At 40.4% G+C, this 20,860-nt stretch overlaps 1 protein-coding gene and 1 long non-coding RNA gene across 5 annotated transcripts in view; both read left to right on the top strand.

Annotated features, from left to right (window-relative positions):
• Positions 1–20,860, top strand: part of PRKN (parkin RBR E3 ubiquitin protein ligase) — a 610,775-nt gene that overhangs the window by 141,770 nt on the left and 448,145 nt on the right. The window lies entirely within an intron of this gene.
• LOC310759092 lies at positions 3,946–9,111 on the top strand. Its single transcript, XR_014546209.1, has 2 exons — positions 3,946–3,993; positions 8,916–9,111. It is a non-coding gene; the product is annotated as an uncharacterized lncRNA (long non-coding RNA).

Raw genomic sequence — 20,860 nt, 5'->3', positions numbered from 1 at the left:
TAGCCCTGGGCTTCAGAGCCTTGGATGCCTTATAGCTACACCAGCAGGTGTACAGTCATGGGAGATCTCCAGGGGTTAGGGGGTCTTGTCAAGAAGCCTCAGTAGAACAAAGACAGGAAATGTTTACCTCTCCCCATTCCTGAGAACCTTTGAACTTCAGACTAAGAATACTAAGTTAATACGGACAGGAGGTGTATGAGATAGGAACCAACTGTCAGTTAGTGTCAATGCTCTATTTTGCCCTCCAAAACAGTGAAGCAGCCTGTGTTCAGGAGATAACAGGGATTCCACATTGTACTGAGATGCAGAGTAGAGAATGCAATGGAAATGTAAGTTAAGCACACATTCTCCACTTATTTCTCTTTTTTGCTGGGGAGGAATGGATGCACGTCCTAACTGTTGGTATAAAAGCAAGCAGCAGGAGGAGGAGGGAGCATTCTCAGAATGGCACCACGTGCACCTGAGCAACAGGCCCTGGAACACCCATGCATGCAGTGTGGCTGTACAGGGGCAACTTGCAGACATGTCCCTTTCTCCCTTTTCCTACATTGTTGCAGGTAACTTTTCCACTGGGAGGTGGTGGAGATGGAAGGAGGAATGTGTTCTACAGCTGGGCCAGAGATATTAATTGGACAGTTATAGAGCTATATAGTGGCAGCAAAAGCAACAGCACTTGTTGAGAAGAAAGAGGGGAGGGGGGTTAAGGGCAAGATAACAGCAAGCCGTATTCTGTTGTACCTTATCCCTGATGCTGCTGGATATGCTTATTTCCCCAGCAACAGTACTGCAAGCACTGTAAACTAGTTTTGGCTCTTATTTTATGGTAAAAATGCTGCACCTGCTCTATAAGCAAGTTTACTTTTTCTCCAGTTTGGCAAAGCAGGAGTGGGGGCCTTTTCCACCTAATGTGTAACCACATTCTCTGGTGTACAATCCTTCCTGGAGCTGCCTGCCAGCTGTGACTGGGGCCAGAGGTAAAATTTTAGGTAGATCTGCAGACACTTCCACACCCCTCCACCCGCCATCCAGACAAAGCAAGAGGAACAGATTCAAGGACAGATTCCAACCCTGTAAAACCACTCAAGTGTGGTGTGAATTGAGTCTATAGAGATCAGGTATGGCCTGTGGAGAGTGTCACAATTGACCCAAGGGCTGGTGATTCCTTTCCTCTGATGCCACTCTGAGACCACTAAAAAAGCAGATGGGGGGGGGGCAGAAACCACCACAATTCATCCACTGCCCGGAACTTTTCTTTCTCTACCTGGCACACAGAAAATGTGGAGATTAAATTAGGTAACCCCACCCCACCCCCAGTTCACACAGTTATTCCTTTCTGGCTATTTCGGAATTTGGGATATGATGGGAGGGTATGTGGTACGTAACAGTGGGCTGAACTGTGGATATCTGAATTTCTCCCTGTTTTATTTTCACAGAGGAATGGGATAGAGGAAAGGTATATCATTTGGAAAACAACCTAGGCATCAGTTAACATAGATGTAAAAGGAACCGCAAAATGCATCTTTCCTCTACTTATGTGTTAGGCTTATGTTATCCTAAGCATAAACCCAGTACTCAGATACCCACATATTAATTTGCCTGTTGTGTTTTCCTTGCCCAGTTCACTTATTTTCTCAGCTGTGTATCTTATCTATCTCCTCTGCATGCAGTTCATCATATTCAATAGCGTGACATCTCTTTATTTGTTTTCCCTGTTTGGTCTGCATCTTCAAATATTTCAGTTCCCATAGGACTATTTTCAATCTCATTCATAAATGGAGTTGATATCACTCTTATCTTGCAAATATAAGAAAATAGCCCTGGCTATATATTCTAAAGTGCAGAAGCAGCCAGTTGAGCTGTCAGCTGCAGTGTGAGATTGCCTCTCTGGGAATGTTTGGCTGGTCATTTTACAAACTGTGAATTTTGGGATTGCAATAATGACAGGGATGAATACCTGGGGATTATTGTCACTACCTTTTTTGGGGGTGGGGATGTCTTTCATTCCTATTTCTTTCTTAACAGAAAATGCAACTAAGATATAAAGTAACATGCCATTTTTATATTGTGCTGTTTTTTACCAGATAAAAATTACAAATCATTGTATATGGTTATTGTCCCATACTAATTGGGAATACAATTTGTCTGATGGGTCTGGTACAGGGGCTCAAATACCCTTACAGTGCCTCTTAGCAGTGTAACTCATTGGAGCTCCTCTTGCAGTCTTGGGTGAATATACATAAATATTTTGGTGCACTTGCAGCTTGCAGCTATTCAGACAACTGGTCAACTTTTGTATCAACCTGCTAAATGGTGAGGAGAATTTTACCATTACCAATGCAGTATTTTAAAACCAAGAAATAATCTAACAAAGATCCTTCTTTTGCCCAACGCATGTCCTCCATACTTGACTTCCTTTGTACTTTCTTCTAGATCAGAAACATCTTGGGCAGCAAATCTCCTAGATGTAATCCCCTGCTTCCCATGTGTAGCATGTTTCAAAATTACATCTATTGAGACAGAATTTTGCACAGGATTTGGAACCAGCCACTATGTAAAGTAGCATTGAAATTGGCCTTTAAAATGTTTTGGCATTCCTTCATGATCACCATTTACCTGAGGCTCACCTATCTGAAAGGAAGTCAGTTGCAGTTGCAGGGAAAGAAGCTGCCACAGAACTCTTAGACTGCTATTGTTTCCTGGAAGATGTTTCATCAGTCTGTTCTCATAGGAATCTTGGAGCCACTTGTTCATTTATACAAATCTGGGGTCTCAAAATGTAACCAAATGGAGTTCATTCATCATTCATAGGCTGTGTGAATAGTTACTTCATTGCATGTTGCAAAACCTTGTGGAACTTCGAGCAAGACCTACTCAGTGGTGGCAATGCAGCTTTGGAACCAGTTGCCCAAGGAAGTCCATCATACCACCTTGTTACAGTGGTACCTCGGGTTACAGATGCTTTGGGTTACAGACTCCGCTAACTCAGAAATAGTACCTCGGGTTAAGAACTTTGCTTCAGGATGAAAACAGAAATCGTGCGGTGGTGGTGCGGTGGCAGTAGGAGGCCCCATTAGCTAAAGTGGTGCTTCAGGTTAAGAACAGTTTCAGGTTAAGAACGGACCTCCAGAACGAATTAACTTCTTAACCCGAAGTACCACTGTATAAGAATTCAGGTGCTGTGTGGAAATACAAGGGGAATATTAAATCAAAGACCTATCTAGTCCAGCATCTTGTTTCCCACTAGCAGGATAGAGACTTATCTAATTTTATCAGTCATTTAGAACTAAAGTGCTGAAATGGGTGGTTCTATTGCTTTTGCTTGTTCTTTAAATTATTCTATATGTTGTTTTCCTGCCTGCCATGTGTGCTTGATTTAGATTTTAGAAATTGTATATTTGGTGTTGGTGCCTTGTGGCAAAAACATGATGAAGCACTTTTAGAAGTAAAATAAATAAAAGAGACTCATGCAGGCTTGCTTGCGTACCATACGCATGGTAGCTAAAATGTTATTTACCAAGGATTATCTTTTAAAACAGGATCTCTCTTTTTGAAAATAAAACCTTTAATAGAATGTATGACCTCTACCCTTTTGAAATTTGATATGAAGATGAATTCAGGCCTCTCACTCCTGGAGGACAAAGAGACATAGTAATAAATATATAGGTGATGGGACTTTTGACCAACCAGAATTATTTACATTACTGCAGGGTCAAGCAATTGCAGTAAGTGTTGGGAGGGGATGGGTGAGGGCCAAATTCAGACTCACTGAAATGCTGTGCTGAAGAGAGGCCTGAGAAGTTTTGTGATTAAAGTAAAGTGCCATGACTAATCCATATCATACAGCTTGGAAGCTGCTGAAAAATAAATATTTTGAATGCTGTTAATATTTTCCCTTTCAGGTGCTGGCATGTTATAAACACACATTTCCATTACTTGTAAAATAAGGTTAGTTATCTTTTTCATTCAGGATGCTGATACAGATGATAAATTATGGTAAGGTCACATTCAAATCAGCGGCATAGTTTTGGGGAACTGTACTGCATAAAACAACAAGCTTTTTTTCAAACTAGATACTGCTGATCTATAATTATTCATTTTTTCCAAACCCATTTTCATTTATTTGTAAAGCAGTAAAGCTACTCATTGCTTCAGTTTTAATGTTCCCCTGCCGACGGGTTAATGGTATTTACAATTCTGTATATGCTACTCCCAGTTCAGTGTATATAGAATTGTAGCCGTAGTAAGTTTGCTATCTTGATTTTAAGATGGAAGGTCATATCTAGCTGTTGTACCTCCACAGATGGAAGGTACCTGTCAGTGGAATAGGGAGAGAGGCAAGTTGTAGCAATCTCCCTTCCCCTGCCTTCCAAAATCTGTTCTGGAGGATTGGGGAACCGTCTGGAGCAAATATAGGGGAAGGATGGGGGACTGTGAGGGGTGGTGGCAGAACATGCCTCCCCTGTTCTACCAGCAAATGCCTTCCTTTATCAAAGGGTCACAAAGTGAATATCACTCATTGATCAATACAGTGAGCTGGTAAAAATATAACAGTGCATTCATACTGGTAGGCATGTGCAAAGCAGCGGTGGTTTTGAATTATTTTTCCTTTTGTGCCTCTTGCAGTGCCATTTTGGATGGTCTCCTCACCACCTGGGTGGCTTTAATTGGCTGCAAGATGGGGTGGAGAACTGCAGCAGAAAGAGAATGTGTGACCCTTTGGACCCTGGTCTTAATAAACATAAAAAAACACCCAGTAGATTATGGCATGACATGCCCAACAGGAATGACAATATCATCACTTGCTCTGTGCATCAGATGCATTAAGGCCTGGGTCAACCTAAATATCCTCCAGTGGTCTTTGCTAGTCCTTTTTTCCTCCACTGTAAGGCCTCCAATATACCACTCAGTACAGAAATCATCTCGATTGGATGAAATAAACAATTATTATGCCAATTTTATGGATTAATGCTTTTCTTCCCAATACTGGAATAGTTATACTCCTGGTGATTCAAGATTTTGGAGCTTGAACTAGTCATGTGACTGCTGTAAAATAAACTTGCTTCCTTAAGTTTAGCATGAAAAATACTGATGGACTTACAATATTGTTTGTATCCTAGCTGAAGTTTATTCTTTGCTTTGTAAATGTAATATTGAATTCTGTCTGGGAGGATTAATATAACTGGAAATTTTTATCTGTACATAACCAAACTACTGGCAAATCCGCAGAGCGTACTTAGTTCTACAGTAAGCAATTTCTAATCAGAACATTTTGATGTCAGCTCAGTGGCTTCTGAATTGGATTTACAGGAATTTGCTATGATGTGATAGCTTTCTTATTTTCAATCAGAAATGCAAGAAATTTATGCAGGCAGTATTTTACTTTGAGTAATGAGGACAAGGGCAACAATTTACTTGATTGTACGTTAATACTTTTGAGTTCTCATATTATTCTCAGAGAAATAAAAGTAGGTTGCAAAAATTCACCTTTGTGTTAAGATGTTAATTCTTCAGTTCTAGACCAGGGTGTTAGCAAGAGCCTTTGCAGATTAAATACCAAGTGAGACCTGTTTCCCCAGCTTAGATTCTTTATGGACTGTGGACCCTGATTCAATCAGTATTGGTTTGTTATTTCCTAATTGCTTGAATATTTATTAAAGCAACCTGGGGAGCTAGTGTGAAGGGCAACAGAATAAATTATGTGGACCGTTTTAGTTCCTTTTGCATTTTTGCTCCCCCCCCCCTTACATTCTTGTCCATTCAGGTGCATACTGTAGGTCAAGCAGGGATTTCTCCTAACCTCATTCATAAGAATTTGCTTTGTACTGAGTCAGACCATTGCTCCAGCCAGCTCAGTTCCTGTCCATACTGCCTGACAACAGCTGTCCAGGGTTTTGCCTGGGTCTTTCCAGCCTTGTCTGGAGATGCTGGGGATTGAGCCTGAAACCTCCTTTATGCACAGCATTTGTTCTTCAATGCAAGTACAATCTCAGATGTTTCCTGCTTTAAAATATTGAAATAATTTTAAAGATCCTAAATAGCTGTTACCGCTTATCATCACCCAAAATGAGCTTTCTTTTTAGCCCTTCAGGCCTTTGAAAATGCTTCAGTTTCTCTTACAAACCAAAATACCTTTGTATCACGACTTGGTAGTAAAACAAGAACATTTAAGTTCATAGGCAGGCACTGAAGGTTTAAAACCATCGTCACATTATGTAGTAGAAAAGATAAAAGAGGTTATTTAAATAGACATTGAAGCATAATAGAAAATAGGGTATACTTTGTTGTTTAATCGTTTAGTCGTGTCTGACTCTTCGTGACCCCATGGACCAGAGCATGCCAGGCACTCCTGTCTTCCACTGCCTCCCGCAGTTTGGTCAGACTCATGTTTGTAGCTTCGAGAACACTGTCCAACCATCTCGTCCTCTGTCGTCCCCTTCTCCTTGTGCCCTCCATCTTTCCCAACATCAGGGTCTTTTCCAGGGAGTCTTCTCTTCTCATGAGGTGGCCAAAGTACTGGAGCCTCAGCTTCACGATCTGTCCTTCCAGTGAGCACTCAGGGCTGATTTCCTTCAGAATGGATCGGTTTGATCTTCTTGCAGTCCATGGGACTCTCAAGAGTTTCCTCCAGACCATAATTCAAAAGCATCAATTCTTCGGCGATCAGCCTTGACTAAAAAGAAAGCTTCCTTTGTCCTCTTGGTGGATAAGGCAGTGTGTGGGGAACCTGTGGTTCTCCAAATGTTACCATCCATGCCTACTGGCTGAGGCGGATGGGAGCTGGAATCCAACAACATCTGGAGGGCCACAGGTTCCTCACCCCAGATAGAAAGTGAGAAACCACATGTTTGCTTAGCTGTGGAATTCCAGGAGGCAAATATCCATTTTCCAAAGCTAGACCTAGAAAACAAGCTATCTGCGTGAGGCCCAAGTACGTAAAGCCAGATAACTAAAGATGTTTACCCATTGTTATTGACTCCAAAACAAACTTTTCACCGTATCTCTTCAGCATCAGTAGCTCTTGAATCTTGTCCTAGGGAGAATCTGCCAGCACTCGCCGAAGGATGCCATTGAATCAGTCAGTATTGCTCAGGATTGCAATAGAAAAGCGAATTGGGGAGGCTTATAGAAATAATACTAGATTTATGTGAATCTAATGCACATCAAATCTAATGCGCACCTCAATTTTCAAATTCTTGAAACCAACGAAGTATTTGCTGGCACCATCAAATCTAATGTGCACCCTAATTTTTGCGACATAATTTGACCCCAAAAAATGTGTGCATTAAATTCAAGTAAATTCAGTAGGTTTCTATTCTCTGAGCCAGGAGTGGGTAACCTGTGACTTGCCAGATGTTGTGGAACTCCAGCTCCCATCGGGCCCAGCTGTCACTGCCAATAGCCATGGATGCTGGAGACTGTAGTCCAACAGTATATGGAGGGCAACAAATTTGTCCCTGCCCTATGCTGAGCAGGGATGGATAACTCTAAGTCTGAGTTGGATAACTCCGCATGGCTTGGAAAATCCTGCTTTCCGCTATTATACTTGTAAAAAAGTGTTTTTAAGGTTGAAGGAGTATTCTTAATATGAAAAGCCACTGCTGGGACTTTTGTTCAGGTAGGAATACATTCTATGTGTGAGTTGTTAAGTCTCGCCTCAAATCCCTGTCCTGTGAAATAGGTATATAGTGATGTGTCCCTAAGGCTATGTTTTGAAGAAACATGATGTAGGGTGTATATTTTAAAGCAAACAAACCTCTGTTGACTTTTTGTTTTGGTCAGCCTTTTTTTATTGAATCTTTATTGATTTTATTCAGGTTTGTTGTTGTAGCTGCTTTGTTTTAACTGTATTTTAAATGGACATTTATCTTTTGTTTTTGTTTTTTGTAAACCACCTTAGTAGAGCTTACCCTGAAAGATGGGGTATTAAGTAATTAGCAATCATGTTAATTGCAGTGATGAGTTGTAAAATAGCAATATCACAATTCTCAGCCGCTAGGTCAGTTAGTTAGGTTGGCCTCTAAAATGCACTACATTATAATAATGCTACATGGGTAATTTATCCTCTCTTGGCTTTCTTCAGGACCAATCAGTTCATTTCATCAACCCTTCCTTTAAAAGAATGTTAAGGCTCAGTTCTGAATAATAGTCAGATCTGTTTACATCATCGTTCATGCATGTATTTTGCATGCATATAATTGCACTATTTGCTCTGGTCAACTTTAGCCAATGTTCATGAAAAGTAGTCCAAGCCAGTGCAAGATCGGGGGATTTAATGTCTAAAACCTGAAACTTGTTTTTGTGGTGGATTTGGGGGAATTATAACAACATATGAAGTTCATTGCTGCATTAGACCAAAGGCCTGTTTTCCACAGTGGTCAACCAGATACTGTTTATATAATTTTAACTGTTTATGTTAAGTTGCATATGAAATAGGAACTTTTTAAAAAATGCACCACGAAAGATTCCTCCATCATTTATGCTTGGAAAAAACAATACAACTGCTTGTGAATTATCTCCTTAGTTGACATATAATTGTTGCTGAGAAATCAGCAGCTCAGGAAGACTGCTTGAATTTATACTTTTACGTTTTTGTGTAAGCAAGAAGTCAGTTACTTGAAGAAAAATCTGGTAACAGAAAGCTGCTGAAAAGGTATCGAGTGATGTTCTCTATGCATGTAAAAAGTGGTGGCATTCATTACAGTGCCTACAATGAGTGAATACTCTTTTCTTTATAAGAAGGTTACATTATATGGAGAAATTTCAAAGCAGCTCAGTAGTTTTTCTTAGGGAGAACAAGAAAAATCAGGCAAACAGCTTTTGAAAAGATAATAATGCTTTGTGTGATGTGAAACTGTACAGACAGTATGTCCAAAATACTTGTTTGCTTTTCCAGCCTCATTTTGTTTCCTCTGTAGAGAATGGTTGTCAAAATAGCACTGCCCTTCCCAGCAGCAACTGATGACTTCTAAAGGAAAGCAACACAAACTGGAACACTCATCTGAGGGGGAGGGAACGCAATACACATTTTATGGGAGATTCAGAGACAACAGACACTGAGATTGCCACATTTCATGCCAGTACAAAATATAATAAAGCTATTTGTTTATTCTTCTTTATGTGCTAACGGATTGTTTTACAGAAATATGATTTTCCATCATTCCCAATGTCCATGGATGCTGCCATTCTTTTTTTTAAAAAAAATAATTTTTATTAACAGGCCAATCAAATCACATTAATTCCAAATCACATTAGTTCCAAATTATACAGCCAATTTTTTTTACAATTTTATTGGGGGTACCCATACTTTGCACTCCGAAAGGGATCCAAACATCACTCTTGCTGCTGCTTTAATTTCACAGTTCTGTCCAGTTCTGTCCAGTTCTGTCCAGATAGTCTCTTTATTATTTTCCTCATCTTCTTGTTGTTATCATATGTTCCTTTCTTTGTGATCTCTGATAATCTTCACAAGCGGGTTGAAAACAAACATGTCCTGTGTGGATTTTACACTCTCCAAGAGCCATATTTCATAAAGGACAGACGCCATTTCCACACCTCCGTAAAGAACATTCCTACAGTCTGTCCGTTGATTTCCACCGGCCTGCCAATCTGTATCTCAGGGGGCCCTGCGAGGTAAAATTCACATTCCGATAACCATACATTCACATTCCGATGACCACGGTCCTCCTCCCCCCGTCCTCCTGTGGGCAGGCCTGTCTTGACAAATCTCCATTTGGAACTGCGTCACAAAGCTTTCCTTCCATTCCCGATATTACCACCAGTCCTCTCTTTGATCAATAATTTATTTCCACACAGTTCTTAATCTCCTGCTTGTGATTAGTAATTTGCAACGATTCTTTCTCTCTGGGAGGGAGGATTATTGGGTACTCACATAAGACCAAAAAAAAAAAAGTTTTTTCCTCCCCCCTTTCCGTTTCAGTCCGACATACCAGTCTTTTAATGATGAGTCTCCACTTGATTTATTGTCCAGCCCGTTGCTCCGCACACAGAGATCCCATTAATCAGCAGTCTTTACTCCCAATCTTCACTTGAAGTATGTGCATTTGCTTCTTTATCCAATTATATATTTCGAGCTGATGCAAACCAGTGCGCAATCAGAGACAGCGTCTGGGAGAGCAACCCCACCCGAGGGCTTCATGCCAAGTGCCCTCACCCCTTCTTTCGAATCCGGGGGTGAATTATGGACACAGCAGGCAAGGCAGTCCCCCCATTCCCTTGGGGGGGGGGCAAGGGAGGCTGCATACTCCCATATCAGCCTCTTAATTACCTCATATGGGTCGGAGAGATGTTATTGTCGACCATCTTCCAATGCGCCCCCTGGTGGCCCCCCCATGGATGCTGCCATTCATGCTTGTATCAGAGATCCTGCCTCCTTTGGATTTCTCCACCCCCACTCTGTCACCCCCTTCATCTTCAATGAGTTTGGAAAAGGAAAGCAGATTGCCAAAAGGGCTCAGAGGGAGCTGTTTTGAATCAGTCTGGGCCCCGGAGTCTGGGCCTGATGCTAAATGATAGTAGACTCATTAAATTTCTAAATATTTTATTTAGAGGCAATAGGCAACACATTAGATAAATAGGCTTAATGGATAGCATGCCTGTGTTTTCATGACTCTTAAAAACAAAAATAATCCATTTCAGCAAATTTTCTTATACTTTGTGGATGCGCTCAGTGAAGACAGGAAAGCCTTGTCAATTTCACTTACTTAAAAAAATAATTAAAAAGCTAGATATTTTACTATTAAAATGTAAAAGTGGCTGGGGAAACCGAGCCAGATGGGTGGGGTATTATTATTATTATTATTATTATTATTATTATTATTAGGCAAGGTGGCTACACACACACTTATCTCTGCAATTCTTTCATTTCAAGGCAAATTGAAGGTGAACTTGAAAAACAATATGTCAATTTCAATAAATTTTTGTCTTTAAACTATAACAGCTCTCATTACACTTTTAACTCCAGGAATTCTCAAACTCCAAGAACTTCAGATTGATTGATGGCTTGCCACCCACCATTCCTATGGAAAAAGTGACACAGAGAGGCAGGGATACACACACAATCACCAAACATGCTGCAGACCACATCACTGGGCAAGCTGAGATAATTGTAGCTTGTCAGATCACACCTCGAGGGATTGCACTTCAGTTGCAAAAGGTCGAAATATCACTACGAAACGGCACTTTAAGATTGGTTCAGCCCTCGGGAGGCATGGGGACAGTAAAGCAACATTTGGGAGGAACATCATCTTCAGTCTTGCAGAGAGCAAACTGTGTTGATGCCAGAGAAAAAGGTTCCCATGTGGACACATCCTGATAGGACTGTCATAAAGTTCAGAAAGAAAATGAGTATGTCTAATTACATCAGTATACCTAGTTATTGTGTTCATTATGCCTTTCAGTACCATGGACAGTACATTTTGTACTCATGCTTGTTTCACTGTGCTGCTGCTTCCTGACTGAAATTTAAGTGTCCGATTTAATACTTGGTTAATAAGTAGATATTAATTTGAAAACAAGACTCTGTGGTGTTGAGTACTACATAGAAATGACTCCACAAGACTTTTTGTAATTAGAACTTGGATTTTGCATTCTTTTCCACTTTAGTACCTCAAACTATAAATTGCTCAACAACTTGGCTTTGAAGCTACTACGCCTTGATGCCATTTTCAGTAGTTCCGCCAATATGAGCTGATTTCATCTAGTGAGCTCTTTTAATATATGGTTGAACTATAGAGAATCTTCTTTGCAGCTCTCCCAGCTTGCTTGGCAATTACCATGAGGCTGTATAAACAGGATATAGGCCTAGGCTGGCACAGTTTTCCTGTTGTACTGGTCGCTTTATCAGACTTGTCACGTATACTTTTTTTACATCAATCAAAACCACCAAAAAACAGTTTCATTGAAGGAAAATCTGGGAAGTGTGTTTGTTTTGCATCAGGATATTGGCTTTGAATCAAATAAAAAGAAAGGATCCGTTTAAGTACCCACTCAGAATTAAAGTGCTGTGCTAGTATCGCTATTGTTAATGGTTGAGAAAACACTTTCATTATAAGCTGCTTTTCTGATGCACATGGCTTTTTGAAAAATTATCCTTCAAGCTGAAATCTATCATAGTTACTCTCCGTCAAAAGGTGATTAGCTTCTTTTCTTCTTTTTTTAAAAAAATCAATATTGCTTAGTGGTGTCTGGCTGGGACATTTTCAGCATCATCACTTGGCCTATCCTTCAGGAAAAAAATAACTTAAATGCAGCTACTGCTCTTCACACTTAAAATACATTTTAGAATTTAACATCCCCATCCCAAAAATCTCTTCAGTTTAAGATAAGTGTTAAAACTTTCACATACACATATATATTTGTTCACGTACCAAAAAGCATATAAATGGTACATTAAGACTCTTCTCTTCATCCCTCGGAACAGCCTGTCCCATTTCTGACAGCGTACTTTCCCCTGCCCTCTTCCCTCTGAACAGCCCACCCAGATAGTTTCCATTCTGTGAAAGTGCATCACCTTTACCTCTCTCCAACCCAGTCCTATGTACCGGGGAGAATGTTGAAACTGTGTTAAAAGCACAAAAATTGGCTGAATTGAGAGAGAGAAATTGCCTGTTTAAGCTCTTAACAGCTATATGTATTCTGTAAGCAAATATTAGAATGAGGGTGGGAAAATCTTTCTTACTCTTACTGTTTTTGCCTGCCTGCCCGCCCATACAGGCAAGCAGCCCTGAACTTTTAGCACTAATATAGCACAGTAGGAAAGAAAGAATGACAAAAAGGTGTCCTCTGCAAGCCCCAAACACCACTGCAAGACTCCAGTTCCAGACTAGCTAGAGCTCTAGACAAAAGCACTGGAGATATACTGCAACATTTTGTTGTGGGCTCCCACATGTATTTCATATTATTGAAAAACTTGTGAGATATGTTCAGTGTGACACATGCAATCTTCTCCTACACATTCCCTTAAGCAAAAGTACCTGGGCCTGTCAGACTGGGTGGAAAGAATGTGTAGTGATGGCTTCATTAAACAGTTGGCCGCTGAATAAACTCAGAGGTGACTTTACAAACTTGGAGTATTGTTGCTTACACTCTCAGCCAAGCCCAGGGGAATGGTATTCTGTTTGTTTTGGATTATGACACAGAGAGATTTCAAAATCCACATAGTTGTTATAACCATATAACTTTTGTAATAGTTTTAAAATAATCACAATCTCTCTGCAATAAGGGACACCAGTGTATATGTATATGCATATGCATGTATGTGTTATTTGCTCATTTTAATCATGCTCTTCTTCTGAAGTAGTCAGTATGGTATATGCAGCAGTAAAGCGAAGTCCCTGTCTGCCTCTAAATTGGGATGCAAATTTACCTGTGGAATGTTTGGCTCAGTACTACTTTCAAGGCAGTGAAAGGGAATTAGAACAGGAGTGAGAAACTTGTGGCTTCCCAGGTGGTGGTGAAGGGCTATTCCCATCAGCCTTAGCCAGCATGGTCAATGATAATGAATGTTTGGCAACATCTGGCAAGTCACAGATTCCTCATGCCTTAATTAGAGGATTGCTTGAGTTGTTTCATGTGAGACCACACACAAAAATTGAATGCAAGTGTGTCCCTTGTAGGTACTTTTAATTTTCTATATATTACTCTGTAGCAAGTCACAATTCCTTTCACAATTCTGCAGGGTAGTTTAGGTTGAGAGTTAGTGGCTTGTCAAAAGCTAGTCTGAGAAATTCATAAACATGTGACTAGGAATGTGAAGCTGACCTTATATAGTGTATATTCTGCATAGTACGCTTCTTCATCAAACTACATCATCAAGGATGGGTGGTTCTGTAGGTATAATTATACCTGCCATTATCTCATTATCTTCAAGATGTGAATTTCAATTGTTGGCAGTGATGGAAAAGTACTTTTTAATGCACACACTGCACAGTAGATATTCATTTGTCAGCTTACTTTGGCAGATTCCTCTAAATATATTATTCCTTCTCCACAGTACTGGGAATAAAAGATCTGAACATGGAGGTGCATGACAACCTCAGAAAGCTGCTGTGAATATTGTTTATCTTCCGAGATGACATGGAAAGAGGCTTCAGAGTGTCTTCTAGGTCTTCATTCTAGAAATTGTGTGATAAGGTTGCTATATTAGTCAAACATTTATCTTTGGTCACCAAGGGAGGATTCCACAATATTATGTTTTATAATTGCAAAATTATAGTAATTATCTGAAGAGTGGATAAAAGGAATGCCATGTTTGCTTGAGAAGACTACTTTCTGCCTTCTGCGCAAAGCAGATAATTAAGATTTAGAAGAACCTAATTGTATATGATTGAAAAGATTTGAAACTCCTTTTATTAATGCCCTAAAGTGGGGATGCTTAAAGATCTGAATAATTTATTTTGGGGAGATGAATTATTAATCAGATTGCGGAACATATACTTTGAAAAGCAACTATATTGTGTTCATTTTTGCATAATCTGTGTGGAGGGTGATGACAGTATGCTGAAAGTCAAATTTTGTTGACTTTCTGACAAATGCACCTATTTTGCACCCATTAGCCATCTTCAGGCATTGTGCCCCACATATGATGTAAGGAAGAGCAGGGTTGAATTGTAACTGCACCCACTCTGTTTGCATTCTTCTCCTTGTCTGTGCATCCCTCCACTTGTCTGTGTATCCCTCCATACATGGATCAAGGATCTCAATAGTGCAGGGAGTCTACATGAGTACAACTGGCTCCCTTATGCAGATGTTTACCCTCCGACACACACAAAAATTCAACGGGGGGTGGGGTGGGGCAGTGCCTTGTCCTTTCTCAGCCTAACACAAATGGAATTACATAAGTGAAGCTAACACTTGAATAGGGCCTTGGCTACAGTTCTAGTCACAAATAATTTGGGGTAAATTCTTTCGATATCCATTGGATTTGCTCTCACGTAATTATGCACATGCTGTTTAGTAATTATCCTGACTATTTTTGATGGGACACTGGTCTAGACTCCTTCCCTTTAAGTGTTGAATAGCCAACAGCAGCCACAGAGTGGTATGAAAGCTGGTGGAATATATTATTGTTCCCTGAAACCCATTTCAATAGCTACCTGGGTCCTTGTGTGGCATTGCTTTGTATGGAGAGCCTTCCACCTGCCTTCCATAACGTGGAAGGCAATGTCTGATTTTCTTCAAGTTTGTTTTCAGTGGGACACTGCCCTCGGCTCCTCCTTTACTGTAAGCGACTGTTGGTGCCTGGCCAAGAAACACCATCATTCCCCCATTTATTTCTGGACCTAGTGCAAAGTACTGATGGTCATTTTGAGAAAACCCCCATATGGTCTTGGGTCTGCAATCTAAGGAACCTCCCTCTTTTTTGGTTTCCTCTCCACTTCCTCAGGCAGAGTAAGTGCTAGTCTGTCTCCCTGCTTTTACAGTACTGAAGCCAATGGAACAGAAGCAAGCTATGGAGCACCCTGGCATTTGAAGCACACAGAGGCATGTGTGAGAATCATAATAGAATTGCAGGGTTGGAAAGGACCCTGAAGGGTCATCAACTCTAAGTCCCAGGAATGCAGGAACCACAGCTAAGAAATCTTTCCTGATGCCCCATTCCTTTGTTTTCTCCTTTCTTTTTGATGCTTTGCTTAGGTGCTTACTGTGCTTGTGTTCTTTCTTCATTATTATTCTGATCTGTATGATTGTATTATGATGTGCCGTTTCTGTGGCAGAGAAGGCAGTAATGAAGGTTTTTAAATGTGTTCTTTTTTACTTTTACTCGTCAGTATCTGAATTTTAAAATAATAGTAATAAAAATAATAAGAAAAACACATCTAAACTGCATGCTATATTTGAGTTTATGATCAGTTTCTGCCATGCCATAGTTTGGATGAGGATACTTTAGTAAGTTAATTGAAATTCAATGTGAAGTGTACAGAACACAGCATTAAGAATCATTTCCTGCCAGCTGCTACCCTGGCATATGTAAACTCAGCTCCCTGTGTTTGAGAGCCTAACTTGGCCTTCCATCTGTGTTCCCAGAGCAAAGTCCCTCCTACACTCAGTAATAGCACAGGGCATGTTTGTTCCTTACACTGGAATTATCAAAGCTGCAGTCTGTGATGTGGATTGCAGCACCAGAAACCAGTAATTATGTGGTCCTAGACTTCAAATGTTGCAGCGGTCAATGTCAAGCCCAGCAAGTAATGATAATAGATCCACACCTGCTGATCTTCCAGCTGCCAGAGAGGATGTGATAGATAGATACTATGGTGGCTCAGCTATGACTAATTTCTCAAGGGCGTATTTGATGCTCCTGTGGAAAATACTATTTTTGAATCTTCCCTTCTATCCTCATCCCCTTTAGATATAATGCAGCAATTTGTTTGAAAATGCCCCTGTAAACTGTGTTATGTGAAAACTAACACACATTTCCTGGTTCTTGGCCGTTCAGTTTTTCATAGTGCAGCTGAAATTTGAAAAGCCTAGAAAGTGTTTTTACTGAACTAACAACAACCGTGCTATGTAGTTAGGCTGGCTTTTAACACATTGCCCCACCGGCTGATTTCAGGTGTTTGTTTTTCGTCTCATACCAACATGTGGCAAATCATCTCAGCATTCTAATGGTGTCAGCCACTGATTCATGGCTTGTGGTTGTCTTTCAGATGTCCTTTTAATATGGTATCCTCGGAGTTTGAAGTTGGAGGTTTCTCACGCATATGCAGATATCGACAACTTTGGTTTCTGGGCTTAAAAAGGAAATGCGATAAGACATGGATCTTTTCTAAGATTTCTATCACAAATTAAAACAATTACAAAAATCTTGCACCAGCTTCATATTGCCCATGCCATGGACATGGTATCTGAAATACTCCTATGTACATTTTTAAAACGTTAGAAAGAGCAGAGCTAAAAGTACTCCAAATAATAAATAAATAAAAATTCAATGGGCTTTTGGTTGAGTGATAGCTAGCCTTTGGCTTTACAAATGCACAAGGTACTGCTCTCGTCTCTCACCCCTCACCCCAACTAGCCTTGTTTTGTGTTTCACAATTTGTCATGATCCAATCCAGGCCCAGTGCAGGGGAGGAGGAAAGGCAAGGCAAAAGCTTTTAGTGCAGGAGACACTTGCTTTGAGCTCTAGTCTGCTGCTAATTCTGTGTGCACTGCAAAGTGCCAGGCATATCCTCCCCACACCCTCCCAAATTATACCCCCCTCCCAATTCCAAATTCCCTGAGTGCTATTCATCTAATTTTTCCTCAGAGCAGACCCACTGAAATTCATGTGATTAAATTACCTCAGGCCACTGCTGCCCACCTGAAGGAGAGAGAAACTGGTCAATTCTCTCTTTCCACATGTGCTATATACCCACAGGCAATAGAGAGATTAGCCTACATGTGAGGATATTCCTAGCCACTTTAATGGGGAAAGTGTTGTTTGATTCCTTGACTAGAAAGGGGCATCTCAACATTTTCTCAAATACAAGTTTCACCTTTCCTCAGGCAAGCTGGAACTACTGCCACCTGATGCTTTTTAAAGCCTAGGATGACTGTCTGCTAACACCGCCTTGCTACAAATGATAGCATCTCTCTGTAGTGTGTTTGCCTGCCACCTACCAGTTACTTCTCTAATGCAAGGGTGGCCCTCCAGAAGTTGTTGGGCTATAACTCCCAGCATCGCAGACCACTAGCCATGCTGGCTGGGGCTCACTGGACTTGTAGCCCAACAGCATCTGCAGGTACACAGGACAGCCAGTCCTGCAATGCACCATTTCTTGAATGGATGCAAAAAAGCGCCTAACCAAATATGCAGAAATTAAAAATAAAATAAAAAAGGATTGGTATGGATATAAATATTATATAAGGCAAGTATGAAGAAGCTGTAAAAAGAAGTTCAAGAGACGAATAAGAGCATAAGAAGAGCCCTGCCAGATAAGGCTCATGTAGTGAAGCATCCTGTTTTCACATTAGCCAACAAGATGCTTCATAGAAAGCTCACAAATAGGACTTGGGTACAGGAGCACCCTACATTCTTGTAATTCCCAGTAACTGGTATTCAGAGGTATACTGCCTCTGACAGTGAATGCAGAACAAAATTATAATGGGTAGTATCCATGGATAGCTTTAGCCTCTATGAAATTGTCCCATCCTCTTTTAAAACCATCCAAGTTGATGAACATCCATATACAGTGGTACCTCGGGTTACATACGCTTCAGGTTACAGACGTTTCAGGTTGCAGACTCTGCTAACCCAGAAATAGTACCTCGGGTTAAGAACTTTGCTTCAGGATGAGAACAGAAATTGTGCAGCGGCAGCGCAGCGGCAGCAGGAAGCGCCACTAGCTAAAGTGGTGCTTCAGGTTAAGAACAGTTTCAGGTTAAGAACGGGCCTCCAGAACGAATTAAGTACTTAACCCGAGGTACCACTGTACATGAAATTAGGCTTTACCAGAGAATGGTGGATAGCACCTCGTACTAGAAGAAACAGGCAGGGTCCCCTGAAGCATTTTGCCTCCTCTCGAGGGGAAGGATTCATCCCTCTTGTCAGACCAGACCAAGCTTGCCTGTGGTTGGTGAAATTGGGTCCTTTTATTCTCTCTCAGTTACTTGCTTTTTCTTGGTCTGTGCTCTTCCTATTGTGTATTTTGTGAGTTGGTGTTTTGCTTTTGTTTTTACTGTGCTTCTTTCTTTCCATACTACAGTTTCTTGAATTGAGTGGGTTTTTTAAAAAAATCCTCATGACATTATTCTTTCGTTTTCACTGTATATGTTTTGTTTCTTCTTTATTCCCTTCTCCCTGTTTTCCCCTTGTGGCCTGAGGGGGAATGGGGTCTTCACAAGGGTTGTTTTGACTTCATTGGGGTTCACTGAATGGAGTTTCTTCTTTGGTTGCTAAAGTGGGTCCCCCTGAACAACTGAGTTAAGCAGGAGACCATTTTCTATTTACTTGTCATGTCATCTGCCCAAGCTGCTCTGTTAATCAAGCATTTTTGCATACCAAAACCCAATGTGATTGCTTGATTGCTCCTCCCTCCTGCATCATCGATCATTGTGGCTTTGAATTTTGGCATTCTCCAGCCCTGTTGACATTCTTTGGGCTTGAGAACTGCTAGGGGATTGAGCAGTGTGCCAAAGGAGTTAGTGAAGTCTTTGCCTTTTGATACCCAAACTGTTTTCATGCTTCCTCTCCCTCTCTTAAAAAAAAAATAAATTTAAATAATCATTGTCCAGATATCATGCCATGTAACATATTCAAAAGGAGATATTTTCTCTAATAGAACTTCTGTCACACTGGGCAGGGAATCTGAGTTGGCTGTCTAACTAGTTGCTGAAATATTTGGTTTGGCAATATATGAATAATGAACTGGAATGAAAAGTGGAAGACACTACTGATGAAATAGCACACATCAATCATTCCCACTTTTAACAGCCTGTATATTCGTTTAAAAAACAACAACAAAGAATGAAAGAGAATTAGCATTTTGTTGTGAATGTCTGTCAATTTAGTGCTTAACAGTTGGCAGAAAAATGATTACCAGATGGGTAACTTGAAGTTTTAAGGACAGGAAAGGCTGTTTGGAGATAATACTTTAGCCTTACACATAAGCATCTCATTTTAAATATGCTACAATGGGCTATGAAAGTGTACTGGGACAGGCAAAAAGGTTTTCCAGCCCATATCTTCTTTTTAAATCTAGAATTCATGTTTGAGAATTAATTTCGTATTTCCGTAGAAGCTAACATATATACGGTTCTGCTATCACTTTGCTCCAAGGAAAAATTCAGGACATATAATTTTGTCCTGAATTTTTTCTTGGAGCAAAGTGATAGCAGAACCGGAGCTAAATTGCACACAAGATGTATTTACTTTTGGTTGGTTGCCAGTACAATTCCTTAGATGAGTAAAGATTCAAAATGGAACAGTGTTGCTATGAACTCTTTACCTGATCTCTTAGACTACAACCCCCGTCAGCTACAACTGCAAAAAGTTATTTATATTGTACACAAACTCACTGAAAGCACTGCAAGAGTAAAAAATGAGCAAATGACCTCACTACAGGGTGTGCCTATGGGAAGCATGCAAGCAAGACCCGACGGCAGGACTTTCCAGGGAGTGTGGCCCACCACTTCAATTAGATGATGGCTAGAATAATGTAACAAAAGAGACAAGGCCGCAGTGGTGTGGAGAAAATCATATGACCTGCCTGATGAGCTTCTGCACACAGATGGCACATCATGGCTTGAGTACAGTTGCCAAAAGAAGCTATTTAAAATGGCCTCCACTTGTCAGGTATGTTTTCTGCACTGCCCCTGTATCCCAGTGATTTTAGAGAATTTTTCTTCTAGGTAAGTGTATCTGGGATCACAGCCTAAAGCACATTACAAATACAAAAGAGGCATTTGCCACTCTCTCATTTAGCTCCTTTTTATCTTTCCTTTTAATAAAGGGTTTTTCGATTTCAAAGAGGAGGAGAGCATTGTGGGTAAGGCAGTTATTTCTAATCTCTTGAAGTTTCATTCTAGTGACCTCAGGCAAAAATGATTCCCCCTATTTATCTAGACGATTAGAGCTCAGGTCTGAGATTTGCATAGCGTAAAAATTGTAGCTCTTTGTAAGTAATGTTGATCGTTTTCTGTCCTTAGGCAATTAATACAAAAGGAAAGAAATAGTCTGCTTTGAGATTAGCCTTTAGGTAATATCTTTTAACACAACAAAGTCTAAAAATTTTATTTGTTTAATTAGATGTAACTCATGTTCCCTGCTTGTGGGGAGGGGACGTTCTCTTCCTGAAGGGGCCTTATCCAGCTATCTATAAAGTCTCAGTTTTCAAGCAGCGCTCAGACTTCCACAATGCTT

This window comes from Podarcis filfolensis, assembly GCF_964270895.1.
Source record: "Podarcis filfolensis genome assembly, chromosome: 3".
NCBI classification, from domain to species: Eukaryota; Metazoa; Chordata; class Lepidosauria; order Squamata; family Lacertidae; genus Podarcis; species Podarcis filfolensis.
This window is presented reverse-complemented; position numbering and strand designations above follow the sequence as displayed.